At 36.6% G+C, this 15,330-nt stretch overlaps 1 protein-coding gene across 1 annotated transcript in view; it reads right to left on the reverse strand.

Moving 5' to 3' along the window:
- Positions 1–15,330, reverse strand: part of KPNA1 (karyopherin subunit alpha 1) — a 75,389-nt gene that overhangs the window by 57,157 nt on the left and 2,902 nt on the right. The window lies entirely within an intron of this gene.

Consider the following 15,330-nt stretch of genomic DNA (forward strand, 5'->3'; position numbering starts at 1 on the left):
TTCTCCCAGAAAGAAAACCTTTGCTCCAACAGGAAGCTCTGCATTTACTGTATACCCTAGGACCATTTCCAAAGCTCTAAATAGTTGTTTCTTAATAGTTTTCCTCACTTGTACTAGGGAGCAGATCTGCAGGGCTCTTATGCTATCAGACTGGAAGTCAAAGAAACAGTTATTTTTAAGAAGATGACTTTGATGCAAGCCTGGTTTGAGAATCATTGATTTATACTGTGCTGTGTCACATCACCTATTTTACCTGAATCTCTTAAAAACAAACAAAAAACAACCTTACAGGGCAAGAATTATTATTCTCATAGGTAAGGATTCAGGAGGCTCACAGATAATTAAGGTTAAATGAGGTCATAAGGATGGGGCCCTAATCCAATAGGACTGGTGTCCTTATCAGAAGAAGAGACACCAGAGATCTCTATCTACACCCACTGCCCCCCACCGCCCCACCGCCATGTGCTCAGAGAAAAAGCCATGTGAGGAAACAGAAGGTGGTCACGTGCAGGTCAGGAAGAGAGGCCTCACTGGAAGCCAACCCTGCTGGAACCTTGATCTTGGACTTCAAGCCTCCAGAACCATGAGAAAATGAACTTCTGTTGTTTAAATCACCCAATCTGTGGTACTTTTTAATGGCAGCTCAAGCAGACTAATACATATACCCAGTGGTATTTTGTCAGATTGGACTGAAAGATTGGTGCAATGCAGATGAGAATTTGCAAATAATTCTGAAGGAATCATAACTAGTGGTGCTGAGAAATGACACAGAGAAGAGTTGTATTCCTGAGGCAGGCAGCATTTTGGTTCTGAAATACCACAATATAGCATAACAGCAACAGTGTTGCAATGAAGGTTAAAGGTATAGTAGTATAGTAACAGGGCAAGACCTGGATAAAGTTTAACAAGACCAAAACCAATCAGACTTAAATAATTGGAAGCCTAGATTCAACATGGAGCTGGAAGGGCAAGCAGTTAAGGAAAGGCAATGCTGGGAACATAGTACACATATACAGAGAGAAGAAATGATAAAGCAAATGGAGCAAAAGGTAAAATGAACAATTGGGGAATGTGGATGAAAGGTAAACAGGAGGGCTTTGTACATTTCTTCTGTAAGCTTAAATTATTTCAAAAAATGTTTTAAACTACAAAAACTCTAGAAGGAAAGAAATGGTCACACAAAAATTAATTATTCATTTGCTTTTTATTAAAGTGATGTAAGAAGCAAGTCCAGAGAAGATGTCTGGCCTTGAAGCCCGATTTTCAAATTTACTTCTTAGCACCAAGATGTAGGGAAGGTACTAAACTTCTGTGAATCTTGGTTTCTCTTATTTGCACTATGGAGAAAATACCTTATATGGTAAAGAGAAATAACATATGAAAGCATACTTCCACTGTCTGGCCCATATATAGATCATACCTGATATTTGTGTAGTGAAGAAATGGCTATAAATAGCTCTAAAGGTTCAAAAAAAGATCCTGTCTGACAAAACTGAGCAGGGGTGGCTTCATAGAGAAGATGGTGTTTCAGCTAGGTTGTGAGGGATAGATAGGAATCATCAGTTGAGGCTAAAAGAGAAAGACCCACGAAACAGTACAAAAGACCCACAAAGTACAAAAAACAGTACAAAAGTACAAAAAACAGTACAAAAGTACCCACGAAACAGTACAAAAGACCCACGAAGAGAACAAAATAAAGGCACAGACGTTAGAAAGAACAACTGATGAGAACAGTAGTAAGTCATGTTTGATTAGAGAAACCGTTCTTTAAAAGAGGTAGGTAACAAGAGAAATGCAAAGGCCTCTTGGTTTTCTTTTTCTTTCTTGTTTGGTTAGATTTCAGTATCCAAGAAATCACAAATGACTCCAGCATTCTAATAATTTCTACCTACCATTCATACAGTGCACTTGTGCCTTTGAATTTCAAAACATTTCAACAAAAAAAGAAATCCAAACAGTATGGAAGGGTATAAAAAGAAAAATGAAAGTGTACCTCCCCCATTGTTTCTAAAGGTAACCACCATCAAGTTCTCTGTATATCCTTTCAAGAAGTGGTTATACAAGCACATACACACCCTTTTGGTTATTACTGTATACTGACAGAACAATTCTATACACAGTTCTGCACTTTGCTTCAACTTCTGACAACTTTCCATACTAACGCCTATAAAGCTTTATCATTTTTAACAATATAGTAATTAATTGTTGTAGCATAATAACTAGACCCTACACATAACTGACAATTAAGCTTGACTCCAATTTTCTGTCAAAAATAACGCTGTAACCAATACTTTTTCATGTATTTGTACATATTATGCAATTGTATCCATGAATGAATTCTAAACAGTGGAACCTCAAGGTCAAAAATATGTTCACTTCTGATTCACTTTGTTATAAGACGGAAACTAACACACCATTGTAAAGCAATTATACCCCAATAAAGATGTTAAAAAAAAATATGTTCACTTAAAATTTTGATATTGTCAAAGTTCCCTCTAAAATATTGCATCAATGTACCAGTGAATATGAGTGTTAACAGTTCCCCATCACCATCACTAATCCACGACTGAATCAAAATTTTTGACATTTGACAATGTGATATGTGAAAAAAATGCTTCTCACGAACACTATTTTCATAATACTCTTAGTTATATGCTTCTTTCATTTTCACTCATAAGTTTTTCAGAGGCGTGGTGATGTGATGGCATCAGTCTGGTGCCTAATGGGATGTTTGCTGTGTATTCCTGTGTTTTAAAATTTTGTTTTTATTTCTAATGCAGTAATTTTGCAGATACACAGTAACATAAAGGTTTTTCAGGGTCCTCAATAAATGTAAAGTTCTGAGACCAAAAGAAAATGAGAATCCTTGGTCCAGATAATCCTTTCAGTCTTAAGAGGGGGGAAAAAGAAAACCTTTGATATTCAGATAGCATTCAATTCACAGATTAAGCAAACATCTTTACAATACTCTATCTTCTTGGTCAGAAATTAAACATGTATTTCCATTTATCTCTTTTGTTACAATGATAAATGTGATGCTTCCTTCCATTATATTCTAACTGGCTACTGTTTGTTTATAGGAAAATTATTCATTACTATATGCTAATTTTTTAAAGGCAGCCACTGAATTAAATCAGCTACTGAATTCTGTTTCTGATACTTTAGCTGACACTCTATAGTGGGGATTTTTCAAAGGGTCATGTTTACTGGGGTATAATTTACATAGAGTAAAATTTGCCATTTAAGTACATATCACAACAATTAAGATAGACATTTTCCTCACTACAAAAAATTCTGTCAGGTCCCTTTCTAGTAAATCCACTTGCCCCAATCCCAGGCAATCGGTCCCTATAATTTTGCATTCTCCAGAATGTCAAACAAATGGAGCCATACAACAGGTAGCTTTCTGTGTGTGGCTTCTTTTACTCAGTATTAACTAATTTGAGAGTCCTCCATACTGTTGCATTTATCAGTAATTGATTCCTTTCATTGCTGAATTGTATTCCATTGTATTCCACAATTTGTTTATCTATTTACCAGATGATGGACATCTAGTTTGCAGTTTTGGGTGATTATGAATAAGCTACTATAAACATTCACATATGGCATTTGTTTAGATAAATGATTTCATTTTTCTTGGGTAAAAACCTAAGAGTGAAACTGCTGGGTCATAGAGTAAGTACATGTTTAACTTTACAAGAAATTGTCCAACTGTTTTCCAAAGTGGCTGTAACATCACGCATTCCTATCACCAATTTATTATAGCTCCAGTCGTGTCATAGTATTGAGATATATATATATTTTTAAATCACATCTAAGTACCACCCATCCATATCTATTTTTTTGAAGTTTTAAAAACCTGAAATGTGTGTTGAATTAGATCAAATGCCTTTTGGCAGTTATTAAAACGGTCACTGTTTATCCCCTTTGACATATTAAATATGGTGATATATTAATACACTTTTTTTTTTTTTTTTTCCAGCATGCGGGCCTCTCGCTGTTGTGGCCTCTCCTGTTGCGGAGCACAGGCTCTGGACACGCAGGCTCAGGACACGCAGGCTCAGTGGCCATGGCTCATGGGTCCAGCCGCTCCACGGCATGTGGGATCTTCCTGACCCGGGGCACAAACCCGTGTCCCCTGCATCGGCAGGCGGACTCTCAACCACTGTGCCACCAGGGAAGCCCCAATACACTTCTTAATAGTCAATGATTTTTGACTCTTGGAATAAACACACTTGGTCACAGTGTATCATTCTTTTTAATTCTGTTATCTTTTTTTTACACTAATTTAAATTTTATTTAACATACATTAAAATTGACTTGTTTTGTATACAGTTCTATAAATTTAACACATGTATAAATTTGTTCAGCCATCACCACAACCAAGATACAACTGTTCCATCACCTCAGAAAACTCCCTTGTGATATAATTTTGTAGTCACACTCTCCCCAACCTCTAACTCCCAGCAACCATGGATCTTTTTTCCATCACTACAGCTTTGTCTTTTTGAGATCATCATACTAATGGAATCACACAGTATATAACTTTTTGAGACTGACTTCTTTCCCTTAGAAAAATGCCAAGTTGTCTCATGTTAATAATCTATTCCCTTTTATTGCAAAATAGTTTTCTATTGTAGAGATGGACCTCAGTTTGTTGATCACATTAGGTTACTCCCTTTTTTAGGAGATCATAAGTAGAGAAGATATAAACATTGATGTCCAGGTTGCTGTATGAAGATGAATTATCATAGCCTAAGCAGGAGTGGCATGCCTGAGCCATATGGCAAATATATGTTTTAAACTGATTTTTTTAAAAAACCTGCCAAATTGTTTTCAGATTGTCTATACTCTTTTGCATTTCTACCAGTAATGCATGGGATTTCCAGTCTCTCTGCATCCTCAGCAGCATTTGATATTTTTATTTTAGCCATTCTAACAGCTTGTATAATGGTATCTTGCAGCTTTAATTTCCATTTCGCTGATGGCTAATGATGATGAACATCGTTTTATGTGCTTATTTGTCACCCATATATTTTCTTTGGTTAAACATTTGTTCAATCCTTTTGCCTACTTTTTTTTTTTTGCGGTACGCGGGCCTCTCACTGTTTGTGGCCTCTCCCGTTGCGGAGCACAGGCTCCTGATGCGCAGGCTCAGCGGCCATGGCTCATGGCCAATATAATTGGACTCTCAACCACTCTCAACCACTGCGCCACCAGGGAAGCCCTTGTCTACTTTTTGATTGTTTTCTTATTGGTGAGTTTTGAGAGCTCTTATATATTCTGAATATAAGTACATTGTGAGATAAGTGATTTTTAAATATTCTTGCAGCCTATAGCTTTCCTCTTCATTCTCTTCATAATATCTTTCACAAATTAAATATTTTAACTTTGATAAAGTCCAATTTATTATTTTTATTTATCTTTTACGCTTTGGGTGTCACATCTGCAAACTCTTTTCTATCTCAGGTCATCAATATTTTCTCCTACATCTTCCTCTAAAAGTTTTACGGCCTTAACGTTTTATATGTACATCTACGATCTATTTTGAATTAATTTTTGTTTAAGGTGTGAGGTTTGGGTCAAGTTTCAGTCTTTTGCATATGGATGTTCAGGTGTATCAACACCATTTTTGTTGTGTTTTTCCCAGCTTTATTCAAATACAATGGACAAATAAAAACTGTACATATTTAAGGTATATAATGTGATGATTTGATATACGTATACATTGTGAAATGATTACCATAATCAAGCTATTTAAATTATCTATGACATCACATAGTCTTCTCTTTTTTGTGGTGTGAACACTTAAAATGTATTCTCTTAGAAAACTTCAAATATATAATACGGTATTATTTGCTATAGTCTCCACGATGCACATTAGACCCCCAGAACTTACTCATTTTATAACTGAAAGTATGTACCCTTTCACATCTCAGTTTTCCTACCCCTTCAGTCTCTGGCAACCACCATTCTACTCTTTGCTTCTGTGAGTTCAACTCTTTTATGTTCCACATATAAATGAGATCATACAGTATTTTTCTCTGTCTGATTTATCACCTACCATAATGACCTTAAGGTCTATTTATACTGTTAAAAAGGCAGGATTTTTATATTTCTATGGCTGAATAATATTCCATTTTACATTTATGCCACATTTTCTTTACCCTTCCATCCATCTATAGACACTTAGATTACTTCCTTGTCTTTGTTTTATCGCGAATAATGTTGCAATGACATGGGAGCGCAACTCTCTACGAGATAACTGATTTCCTTTGGATATATAGCCAAAAGTGGAAGAGCTGTATCATACAACAGTTCTAATTTTAATTATGTGACAAAAGTTCATACTGTTTTCCACAGTAAACTGCACTAATTAACATTCCCACCAACAGTACACAAGAGATCCCTTTTCTTCATATCTTTGTCAGCATTTATTATCTTCTGTCTTTCTGATAAAAGACCTGTGGGCTTCTCAGATATGGCCTTTATTATGTTAACATACATTCCTACTACACCTAATTTGATGAGAGTTTTTATCATGAAAGGATGTTGAATTTTTGTCAGATGCTTTTTCTGCATCTATTGAGATGCTCATGACATTTATCCTTCGTTCTGTTCATGTAGTGTATCATATTTATTGACTTGAATATGTTGAGCCATCCTTGTACCCCAAGGATAAATCCCATTTGCCTCATTGCATATGACTCTTTTTTTTTTCCAACATCTTTATTGGAATATAATTGCTTTACAATGGTGTGTTAGCTTCTACTTTATAACAAAGTGAATCAGCTATACATATACATATATCCCTGTATCTCTACCCTCTTGCATCTCCTTCTCTCCCACTCTCCCTATCCCAACCCTCTAGGTGGTCACAAAACACCGAGCTGATCTCCCTGTGCTATGCGGCTGCTTCCCACTAGCTATCTATTTTACATTTGGTAATGTATGTATGTCCATGCCACTCTCTCACTTTGTCCCAACTTATTCTTCCCCCTCCCAGTATCCTCAAGTCCATTCTCTAGTAGGTCTGTATCTTTATTCCTGTCCTGCCCCTAGGTTCTTCATGACCATTTTTTTTTTTTAAAGATTCCATATATATGTGTTAGCATACGGTATTTGTTTTTCTCTTTCTTTTTTTTTTTTTTTTTTTTTTTTTTTTTGCAGTACGCGGGCCTCTCACTGTTGTGGCGTCTCCCATTGCGGAGCACAGGCTCCGGACGCACAGGCTCAGCAGCCATGGCTCACGGGCCCAGCCGCTCCGCAGCATGTGGGATCTTCCCGGACCGGAGCACGAACCCGTGTCCCCTGCATCGGCAGGCAGACTCTCAACCACTGCACCACCAGGGAAGCCCCTGTTTTTCTCTTTCTGACTTACTTCACTCTGTATGACAGACTCTAGGTCCATCCACCTCACTACAAATAAGTCAATTTCCTTTTTTTATGGCTGAGTAATATTCCATTGTATATATGTGCCACATCTTCTTTATCCATTCATCTGTCGATGGACACTTAGGCTGCTTCCAAGTCGTGGCTATTGTAAATATAGCTGCAATGAACACTGCGGTACATGACTCTTTTTGAATTATGGTTTTCTCAGCATATATGCCTAGTAGTGGGATTGTTGGGTCGTATGGTAGTTCTATTTTTAGTTTTTTAAGGAACCTCCATACTGTTCTCCATAGTGGCTGTATCAATTTACATTCCCACCAACAGTGCAAGAGGGGTTCCTTTTCTCCACACCCTCCTCAGCATTTGTTTGTAGATTTTTTGATGATGGCCATTCTGACTGGTGTGAGGTGATATATCATTGTAGAGATTTTTGCATATGTGTTCCTCAAGGATAATGGCCTGTATCTTTTTTCTTATGTTGTCCTTATCTGGCTTTACTTTTTTTAATAGTCATAGTGTATCATTCTTTTTAATTCTGTTAGTTTTCTTAAAAATTGCTAAATCAGTATCCACACGTAAGATTGATTATTTAATAAAATACCCTCCTCTTTGGGGGTAGGGGTGGGTATTGCATTTGTCACATGATTCCAATTTTATGACATTCTGGAAGAGGCAAAACTATGGAGAGTTAAAAGATCAGCGGTTGCCAGGGGTTTAAGGGATGAATAGCAGAGCACAGAGGATTTTGGAGGCAGTGAAACTATTCTGTTGGACTATAATGGCCAATACATGTCAGTATACATTTGTCAAAACCCACAGAATGAATGTACAACTCCAAGAATGAACCCAAATGTAAACTATGGGCTTTGGGTGATAATGATGTGTCAGTGTTGGTTGGATTATAACAAATGTACCACTCTGGTGGAAATGTCAATGGTGGGGGCACTGGGTGCACAGGCGTAGGGAGTAGATGGGAATTCAGTAGTTTCCATTCAATTTTACTGTGAACCTAAAATTGCTCAAACAAATAAAGTCAATATTTTTTTTAAAAAATCAACGATTTCTTCTCTGATATTCATAAATGAGACTGGGTTCCCCTCTTAGCAGGGGAAGGAGATTATGTTTGCCAAGTGGGAGAGCTTTTTGAAAAACAAGACGCCTCAACTGTCCTTCCGAAGAGTTTGATTAATAGGTCTGAGGCAAACACGAGGTCTCTAGTGTTGTTTTTTCTTTTAAAGACTCCCAAGTGAATTCTGATATGCATCTGCATGCAACTCAAAATCACTATAGCCGAGCAAAAGTTTTATTGGAAAATAATGCAAAATACAGCTGAAATGTAGGCTTCAGTTGGATTGAAGAGAGCTTAGATAACAAATGAAATAAAATCTATAGAGGTTTATGATTTTAAAAAAACATGTAATAGCATTGAGAAAATTATATTTATCCTAAGCAAATATTTTTAGGATATTATCACCTAAGTGATTAATTGAAAAACTTATTGTCAATAACTTTTCACTCTCTCAGGAAGCAGAAGCCTTTAAAATTAAAGCCATTATGCCCCATTTTCCTCTTGCTTTCTAGGGAAATAAAGCCAAAAAAGCAATAAAGTTAAAAACAAGATGCAAAACTGGTGGTAAAATAGAAGTGTACTCTACTCTTCCAAAATGAAATCTCCCAATTTCCCCTTCATGTCTATTTAGTTAAAATTATCAAATTTTGCTTATTATTCCATCCAGAGTGATTTTATCTATTCCTATCTATTCACACTGCTACCAGTCTGATCCAGGTCCCTGTCATCCTACAGCTAGATAACTGCAACAGCTCTAACCACCCTTCCTTAACCTCAGTCTCTTTGCTCTTCAATTCATCCTTTGCACAGCTCTCAGATTTATCTCAACACCTTTTTCACTATATAACTTCAATGCCTAAGGACCTAAAATGAGTTTTTAGCACTGCTTAGATCAAATCTGAACTTCTTTGTCCTACAAGTTCCCTTGGCTTTGATACTCTTTTCATTTTTCATCAATCTATTCCCAAAACACACTGAGTGTAGATCTTTTTATGTTTTTATTATATTCAAGTATATATATTGGTATATATATTCAGTGTGCTGAGTCAATCCAAGCAGTCAGTAAGCCCCTAACCATTGTGAATATTTAACATTCACAATATTCTTTGTTCAACACTATAAAATGTTAGTATACTTATTAATTCCATCATATAAATTGAGTATAATTCTATTAGAAAACATGATGTGTATTTAATACTAAAAAAACCAAAGACCACAAGAAAGTATGACTACAAAAAAAGCAAGTTACAGGTTTATAAATTTAAGCATAAATGAATTTTAAGTATAAAAAATTTTCAGTTCAGTTGCAAATGTTTTTTGAACCTATGTTTTCATTAGAGAATGGAGAGGTGTGAGCCTGCACCCCAGAGTACATGCTCTCCCATTTGTAAATATTAATTACTCACCTGTTGTTAACTTCTAGTCAAGTAGCAGTGGGTCCCTTTAAAATATTTTAATAAAAATTAGGAAAGAAAAATGACATTTAAAATATCCTACCCATTTCTTCCCAGTAAAATTATTAGAGTACCTTTATTTTAGTGACAACATTCTTGCGTTCAATGGAGGCAAGGTTTGAAAAACCCTGCAATAAGCCTCCTCTGTGAGAAGTCAATGCTACAGATATGATTCGTAGGTGCTCACCTCTGATTACATCTCATAGCGCTAACTCCATTAACCTAATAGAAATCCCTACTTTCTTTCATGTCCCAGCTTCAGACCTTCTTCAACTGAGATGTTTACTAAAAACCTTTGACCCTGAATTCTGACCTCACTTCCAGTATCTACAGGTTCCCAACATGCAAGGTTCCCCAGAGACATTCTCAATATCCAAACATTTAAAGGAAAATATTTACCAAAGATTTGGGGAATTCACACCCCAAGATTCAGTAATTCCACTTTTGGAATGTACACAAAGGCAATAAAATCAGCAGTATGTAGAAGAATATTCACAGCAGCATGACTTACAATGAAAAACTGTAAACCTAAAAATTCCAAAACGAGGGCTTGGCTATGGGACATAATCATAACATACTGCGAATTAAGAAAAACAGAACATTAACACATGACAAATCGGGGTGGTAGGAACAAAACCCCAATTTATACTATTCTCTATACTTTTTAAAACATTTTATAACTTAAAATACAAAAATCTTAAGTGGAAATTAATATTCTTCTTTATCTTCCAAATTTTCTACAGTAAGCAATATACTACTTATACAATAAGAAAAACTTTCAAAAAGTAAAGCTGGAAGCATATATTATATTTACTACAATGAGGCTTCCCAGCCTAACTAAAACATTAAATTTCTTTACTTTTGGCTAGAATTTTATCAACTCAACATGCTGTTATTTCATCAAAGTTCTAATTGAATACTTCAGGTCTTTATGAAAGGGAAAAACTACTTCCCCCTTAGAGCTGGATATTTTTAGAGAGAAATCTTTCCCCAAAAATGGCATAATGGACTCCTTCATGGGGAGGGGGGGAAGCGCAAACTTGCCTTTATCCAATTCATATCCATTACTGAATCTAATATATCTATTACATGTACACTTATAAGGGTTTTAATGTTTTAAATTAAGATTTAGCACCTACAGGATGTATGTGCTTTCCTCCCAAAACATATTAACAACTCGAAGCTCAGAAATTTAATTTTAATCTTCAATACTAAACAAAGTACTGAGCGTACAACACTCAAATGCCATGGAAAGAATGAACAGGCCAGAAATAAAGAGTTCATGTAAAGAAATAAAATGATGGATTTGGTAGATTAATCCATACCAAAATTATCTTTTTTAAAAAAAGGATGAACTACAAAGATAGAACACAAAAGGAGAGAATCAGAGGTGACAGATGAGATGTCAAAAACTTTTTAGAAGCCTTAAAACAGATGGCCCTGGGACTTCCCTGGTGGTCCAGTGGTTAAGAATCCATCGTGCAATGCAGGGAACATGGGTTCGATCCCTGGTTGGGGAACTAAGATCCCACATGCCGCAGGGAAACTAAGCCCGCGTGCCACAACTACTGAGCCTGTGTGTTCTGGAGCCCGCTCGCAGCAAGGGAAGATCCCCGCATGCTACAACGAAGATCCCATGTGCCGCAACTAAGACCCGACGTAGCCAAATAAATCAATTTTTTAAAAAGATGGTCTAATGATATTTTACTAGTGAAGTGGAGAACTCTGAAGCCTAAGCACCTGTAAAGAAGCTGATTCACACTGCCCACAAGCAGGAAGCTTCACAGACAGGAGCCCCCGCCCCCCCCACCCCAGGCATCTCTGAATGTAGAGTGAGGAACAGGACTAAAAACTAGCAGGTTAGCTGAAAGTCTACAAAACAGCCATCACATTCAGACTTCCTCCTCCATTGTGCACAGCCAGGCAACAGTCCATCCCCAAGCCCCTATGGATGTTGAGAGCATTACTCTGAAGAAACTAAACTAGAGAGACTCTAAAATGAGGGACTCCAGTGTAGGTGATGTGCTATACAAAAGATAGGATTACATGAACACAATTAACAGTAAGAACGCCAGCTTCTTTTCTAAGACAAGTTCTCAGAATTTGGCATCCAGGTGTGTATCCTCCAGGCAAGACTGGAGGCTCTCTTTTACTTTTTTTTTTTTAAATTTTATTGAAGTATAGTTGATTTACAATGTTGTCTTAGTTGGAGGCTCTCTTTCTCAAGGAAATTGACAAGCCCAAGAGAAAAGAACTATGAGAGTCCCCTCCCCCTATAAATGGCCACAGCTACCCTGTCCACCCTTTAACAAGCCACACCTATAGTTTCCAATTCAGTTTTTAGCACTTCACTCTTAAATAGGAATGGACAACCGTAAGTTTACCAGCCATCCAGGGAGAACCTCTACAGAGAAAGACTGCAATGGAAACAAAGGAACTTCGAAGAAACAGAGCAATGAGGGGTACAAAACTTTAAAAAAAAAAAAAAAATCATTAATACTGTCCTCAAGAAGACTATAGTGTCTATAAAATAATATAAAGATACCATAAGAAAGAGCTCTAAGAAATTAAAATATGGATAGGAATTAACAATTTAATAGAAGGGCTGTAAGATAACATTAAAGAAATCTCTCAGGAAACAGAACAAAAAGACTAAGTGATGGAAAACAGGAAGGAAAAGAAAATTAAAAGAACCACCTAAGAATTCTAAGACCCAAATAATACAAATTCCAAGACAGACAAAAAAATCAAATGAGAAAGAGATTATCAAAGAAACAATGCATCAAATTTAGAGTATTCATTCAATGAAAGACACCATGGACAAAACTAACAGAAAGATGACAGGCCTATAAAAGATATTTTCCAATCCTAAAACCAACAGACCTCCACAAGGAACTCCTGCAAACCAAAAAAAAAAAAAAAGACAGGAGTTCCCTGGTGGCCTAGTGGTTAGAATTCCGGGCTTTCACTGTTGTGGCCTGGGTTCAATCCCTGGGTCGGGGAACTGAGATCCTGCAAGCTGCGCAGCACAGCACGGCCAAAACAAACAAACAAACAAAAAAGACAGGGCACGGAAAGGAAAGATAGACAAAGTACAAAACAGACAATTAACAAAAGGGAAAACCTGAATGGATACAAGAGATGCTCGAATTCATTAATTATCAGAGAATGTAAATTAAAACAATGAGATACCACTTTATACCCGACTAGCAAAAATTAAGAAGTTGGATAAAACCAAGTACTGTCAAAGATGTGGGCAAACAAGAAAACTCCTCACTGCTAGCAGGCACATAAACTAGTTCTCCTATTCTATGACCCAGGAATCCCACTCCTGGGCATACATCCCAAAGAACTTCTCACACAGGTCCACAAGGATGTACAAGTAAGAGTATATTTACCACAGTGCACTTGTGATGCCAGAGAGGCAACTCAGGTGTCAGTGATTAGGGAATAAAAAGTAAAATGTGGTAGATGCACATTATGGAATTCTACATTATACGCAACTATATGTACACACAACAAAACAGAAAGGTCTCCAAACAATGCTGAGTAAAAAGAGTAAGAAACAGAACAAGGTCTATAGCACAATATATAAACTAAATACACAAAACGCACTACATATTTCACAATGATTCACATACAATCAAGGAATGTATCAGCCACAATGCAGTGGGTGCCTACTAGAAAGGGTAATGGAAGTAGGGCTCAGAAATGAAAGAGAAAAATTTAAAGGACCTTGTATAGTTTGATGATAGTGTCAAGAACTGGGAAGCATAATTAACTCAAACTCTTTTTACCTAAGGCCCCAATAATAATAATAAATAATAAATAAATTTCCCAAAACTAAAGGACACAAATCCCCGGCTTGTAAGGGTCCATCAAGTGACCTTAAATGAAAACAAACAAACAAACAATCAAATCTAGGGACATTATGGAATTTCAGGGGTTAAAAATAATACCCTAAAAGCTTCTGGAGATTGGAGAAGACAGGGAAGGTCACATACAAATGAAGAATAAGAACACCTCTGGACTTCAACAGCAACATTAAAATGCAGAAAACAATGGAGCTATGACTTCCAAACTTTTTAAGCCTAGGTTTTTATACCCAGCCAGATTACTGATGAAATGTTAAGGTAGGATATAGATTTTTTTCAATCATGCAAGATCTCAGAAAGTTTTCGCTTCCCAGGTACCCTTTCTCTGTAAGTTAAGAAAATATGGGCAACAGGAGATCCAATACAGGAGAAGGGCAAAGAGAATTTTAAGGGCGACATAAAGAAAAGTTCCAGGATAACAGCTGTGAAGTATACCTAGAAAGTAACCAGTCCAGATTGCATTAAAAGGACAGAAGGTTCCAGGACAGCTATCTCACGGAAATGGAAGTGGGAAAAAAAGGTGTTACTCCTGGAAAAACAAAAATTGGTTAAGAGAAGAAATGATATCACAATATACTACATGGTTCAGCTATAAACATTTACATAGTTATAACTGAACGTTGACTTAATAAACACCTGTGATAACTATATTAAAAGGATGGGAGAGGCAGTGTGTAAATGTGGAGGAAAGTCAATAGATAATGTCTAAAACTGCTGTATCAAGAAATAGCAATAGAAGTTATTTATAAATATGAAAGAGGAAACAGCTAAAAGAAGGAAATTGGTGGCCTCTAAAGTGCAGAGGCTAGGACAGGACAGTTGTTTTCAGAGAATATTCTAATTTAAAAATTGTATTTTTTAATGGCAGTAAAGCAAGGAACTCCAATAGCCCTTCAGCTTTTAGTAAATTAGATCTTCACAATATCATTTCATGATGTTAAACAAACTGCATCTAGTTTGTTCTGCTGGAGACTGCACTGCAAACCAAGACAAAAATCAAGCTTTAATGATTGATGTGAACATAGTACAAATAGCCCTGTGATTGAATACCAGCTCCCTCACTTATTCTGTGAAGTAGGGCAAGTTACCTAACCATCCTGTACCTGTAGCCACCTTCTCAAAGTGGGTTTGCAAGGGTAATTAAGTGAAAACACCTGATGCAGTGCTTGAGCCATCAACAGATGTTAGTACCTTTTGCTTGTCTTTCTGCTCCCTAGCTAAAAACCCCCATTTTGACCCCAAGCTGCCTTGCTGGTCACAGAATACAGAGACTCATGGACAACTCAGCACATATCCCTCCTCATGCTGAAAAATCAATCATGATGAGTAAGCAGACTTATCTTTGTATATGAAGAGCAGCATTATTCTTGTTATGTGAAGGAGATTATCCCCATTATCCACATTTTGGATTATTGCCTGCTTTCAAGAACTGTCCCAATTAGTCTACTACACTAGATCAGAACCATTTTGTCACTAAGGTCTGTCATGTAGGGTCGTTATCATCTTTAAAAACAAACAAACAAACAAAAAATTGTAC

The sequence above is a fragment of the Leucopleurus acutus genome (assembly GCF_964270905.1).
Source record: "Leucopleurus acutus genome assembly, chromosome: 5".
Lineage (NCBI taxonomy): Eukaryota > Metazoa > Chordata > Mammalia > Artiodactyla > Delphinidae > Leucopleurus > Leucopleurus acutus.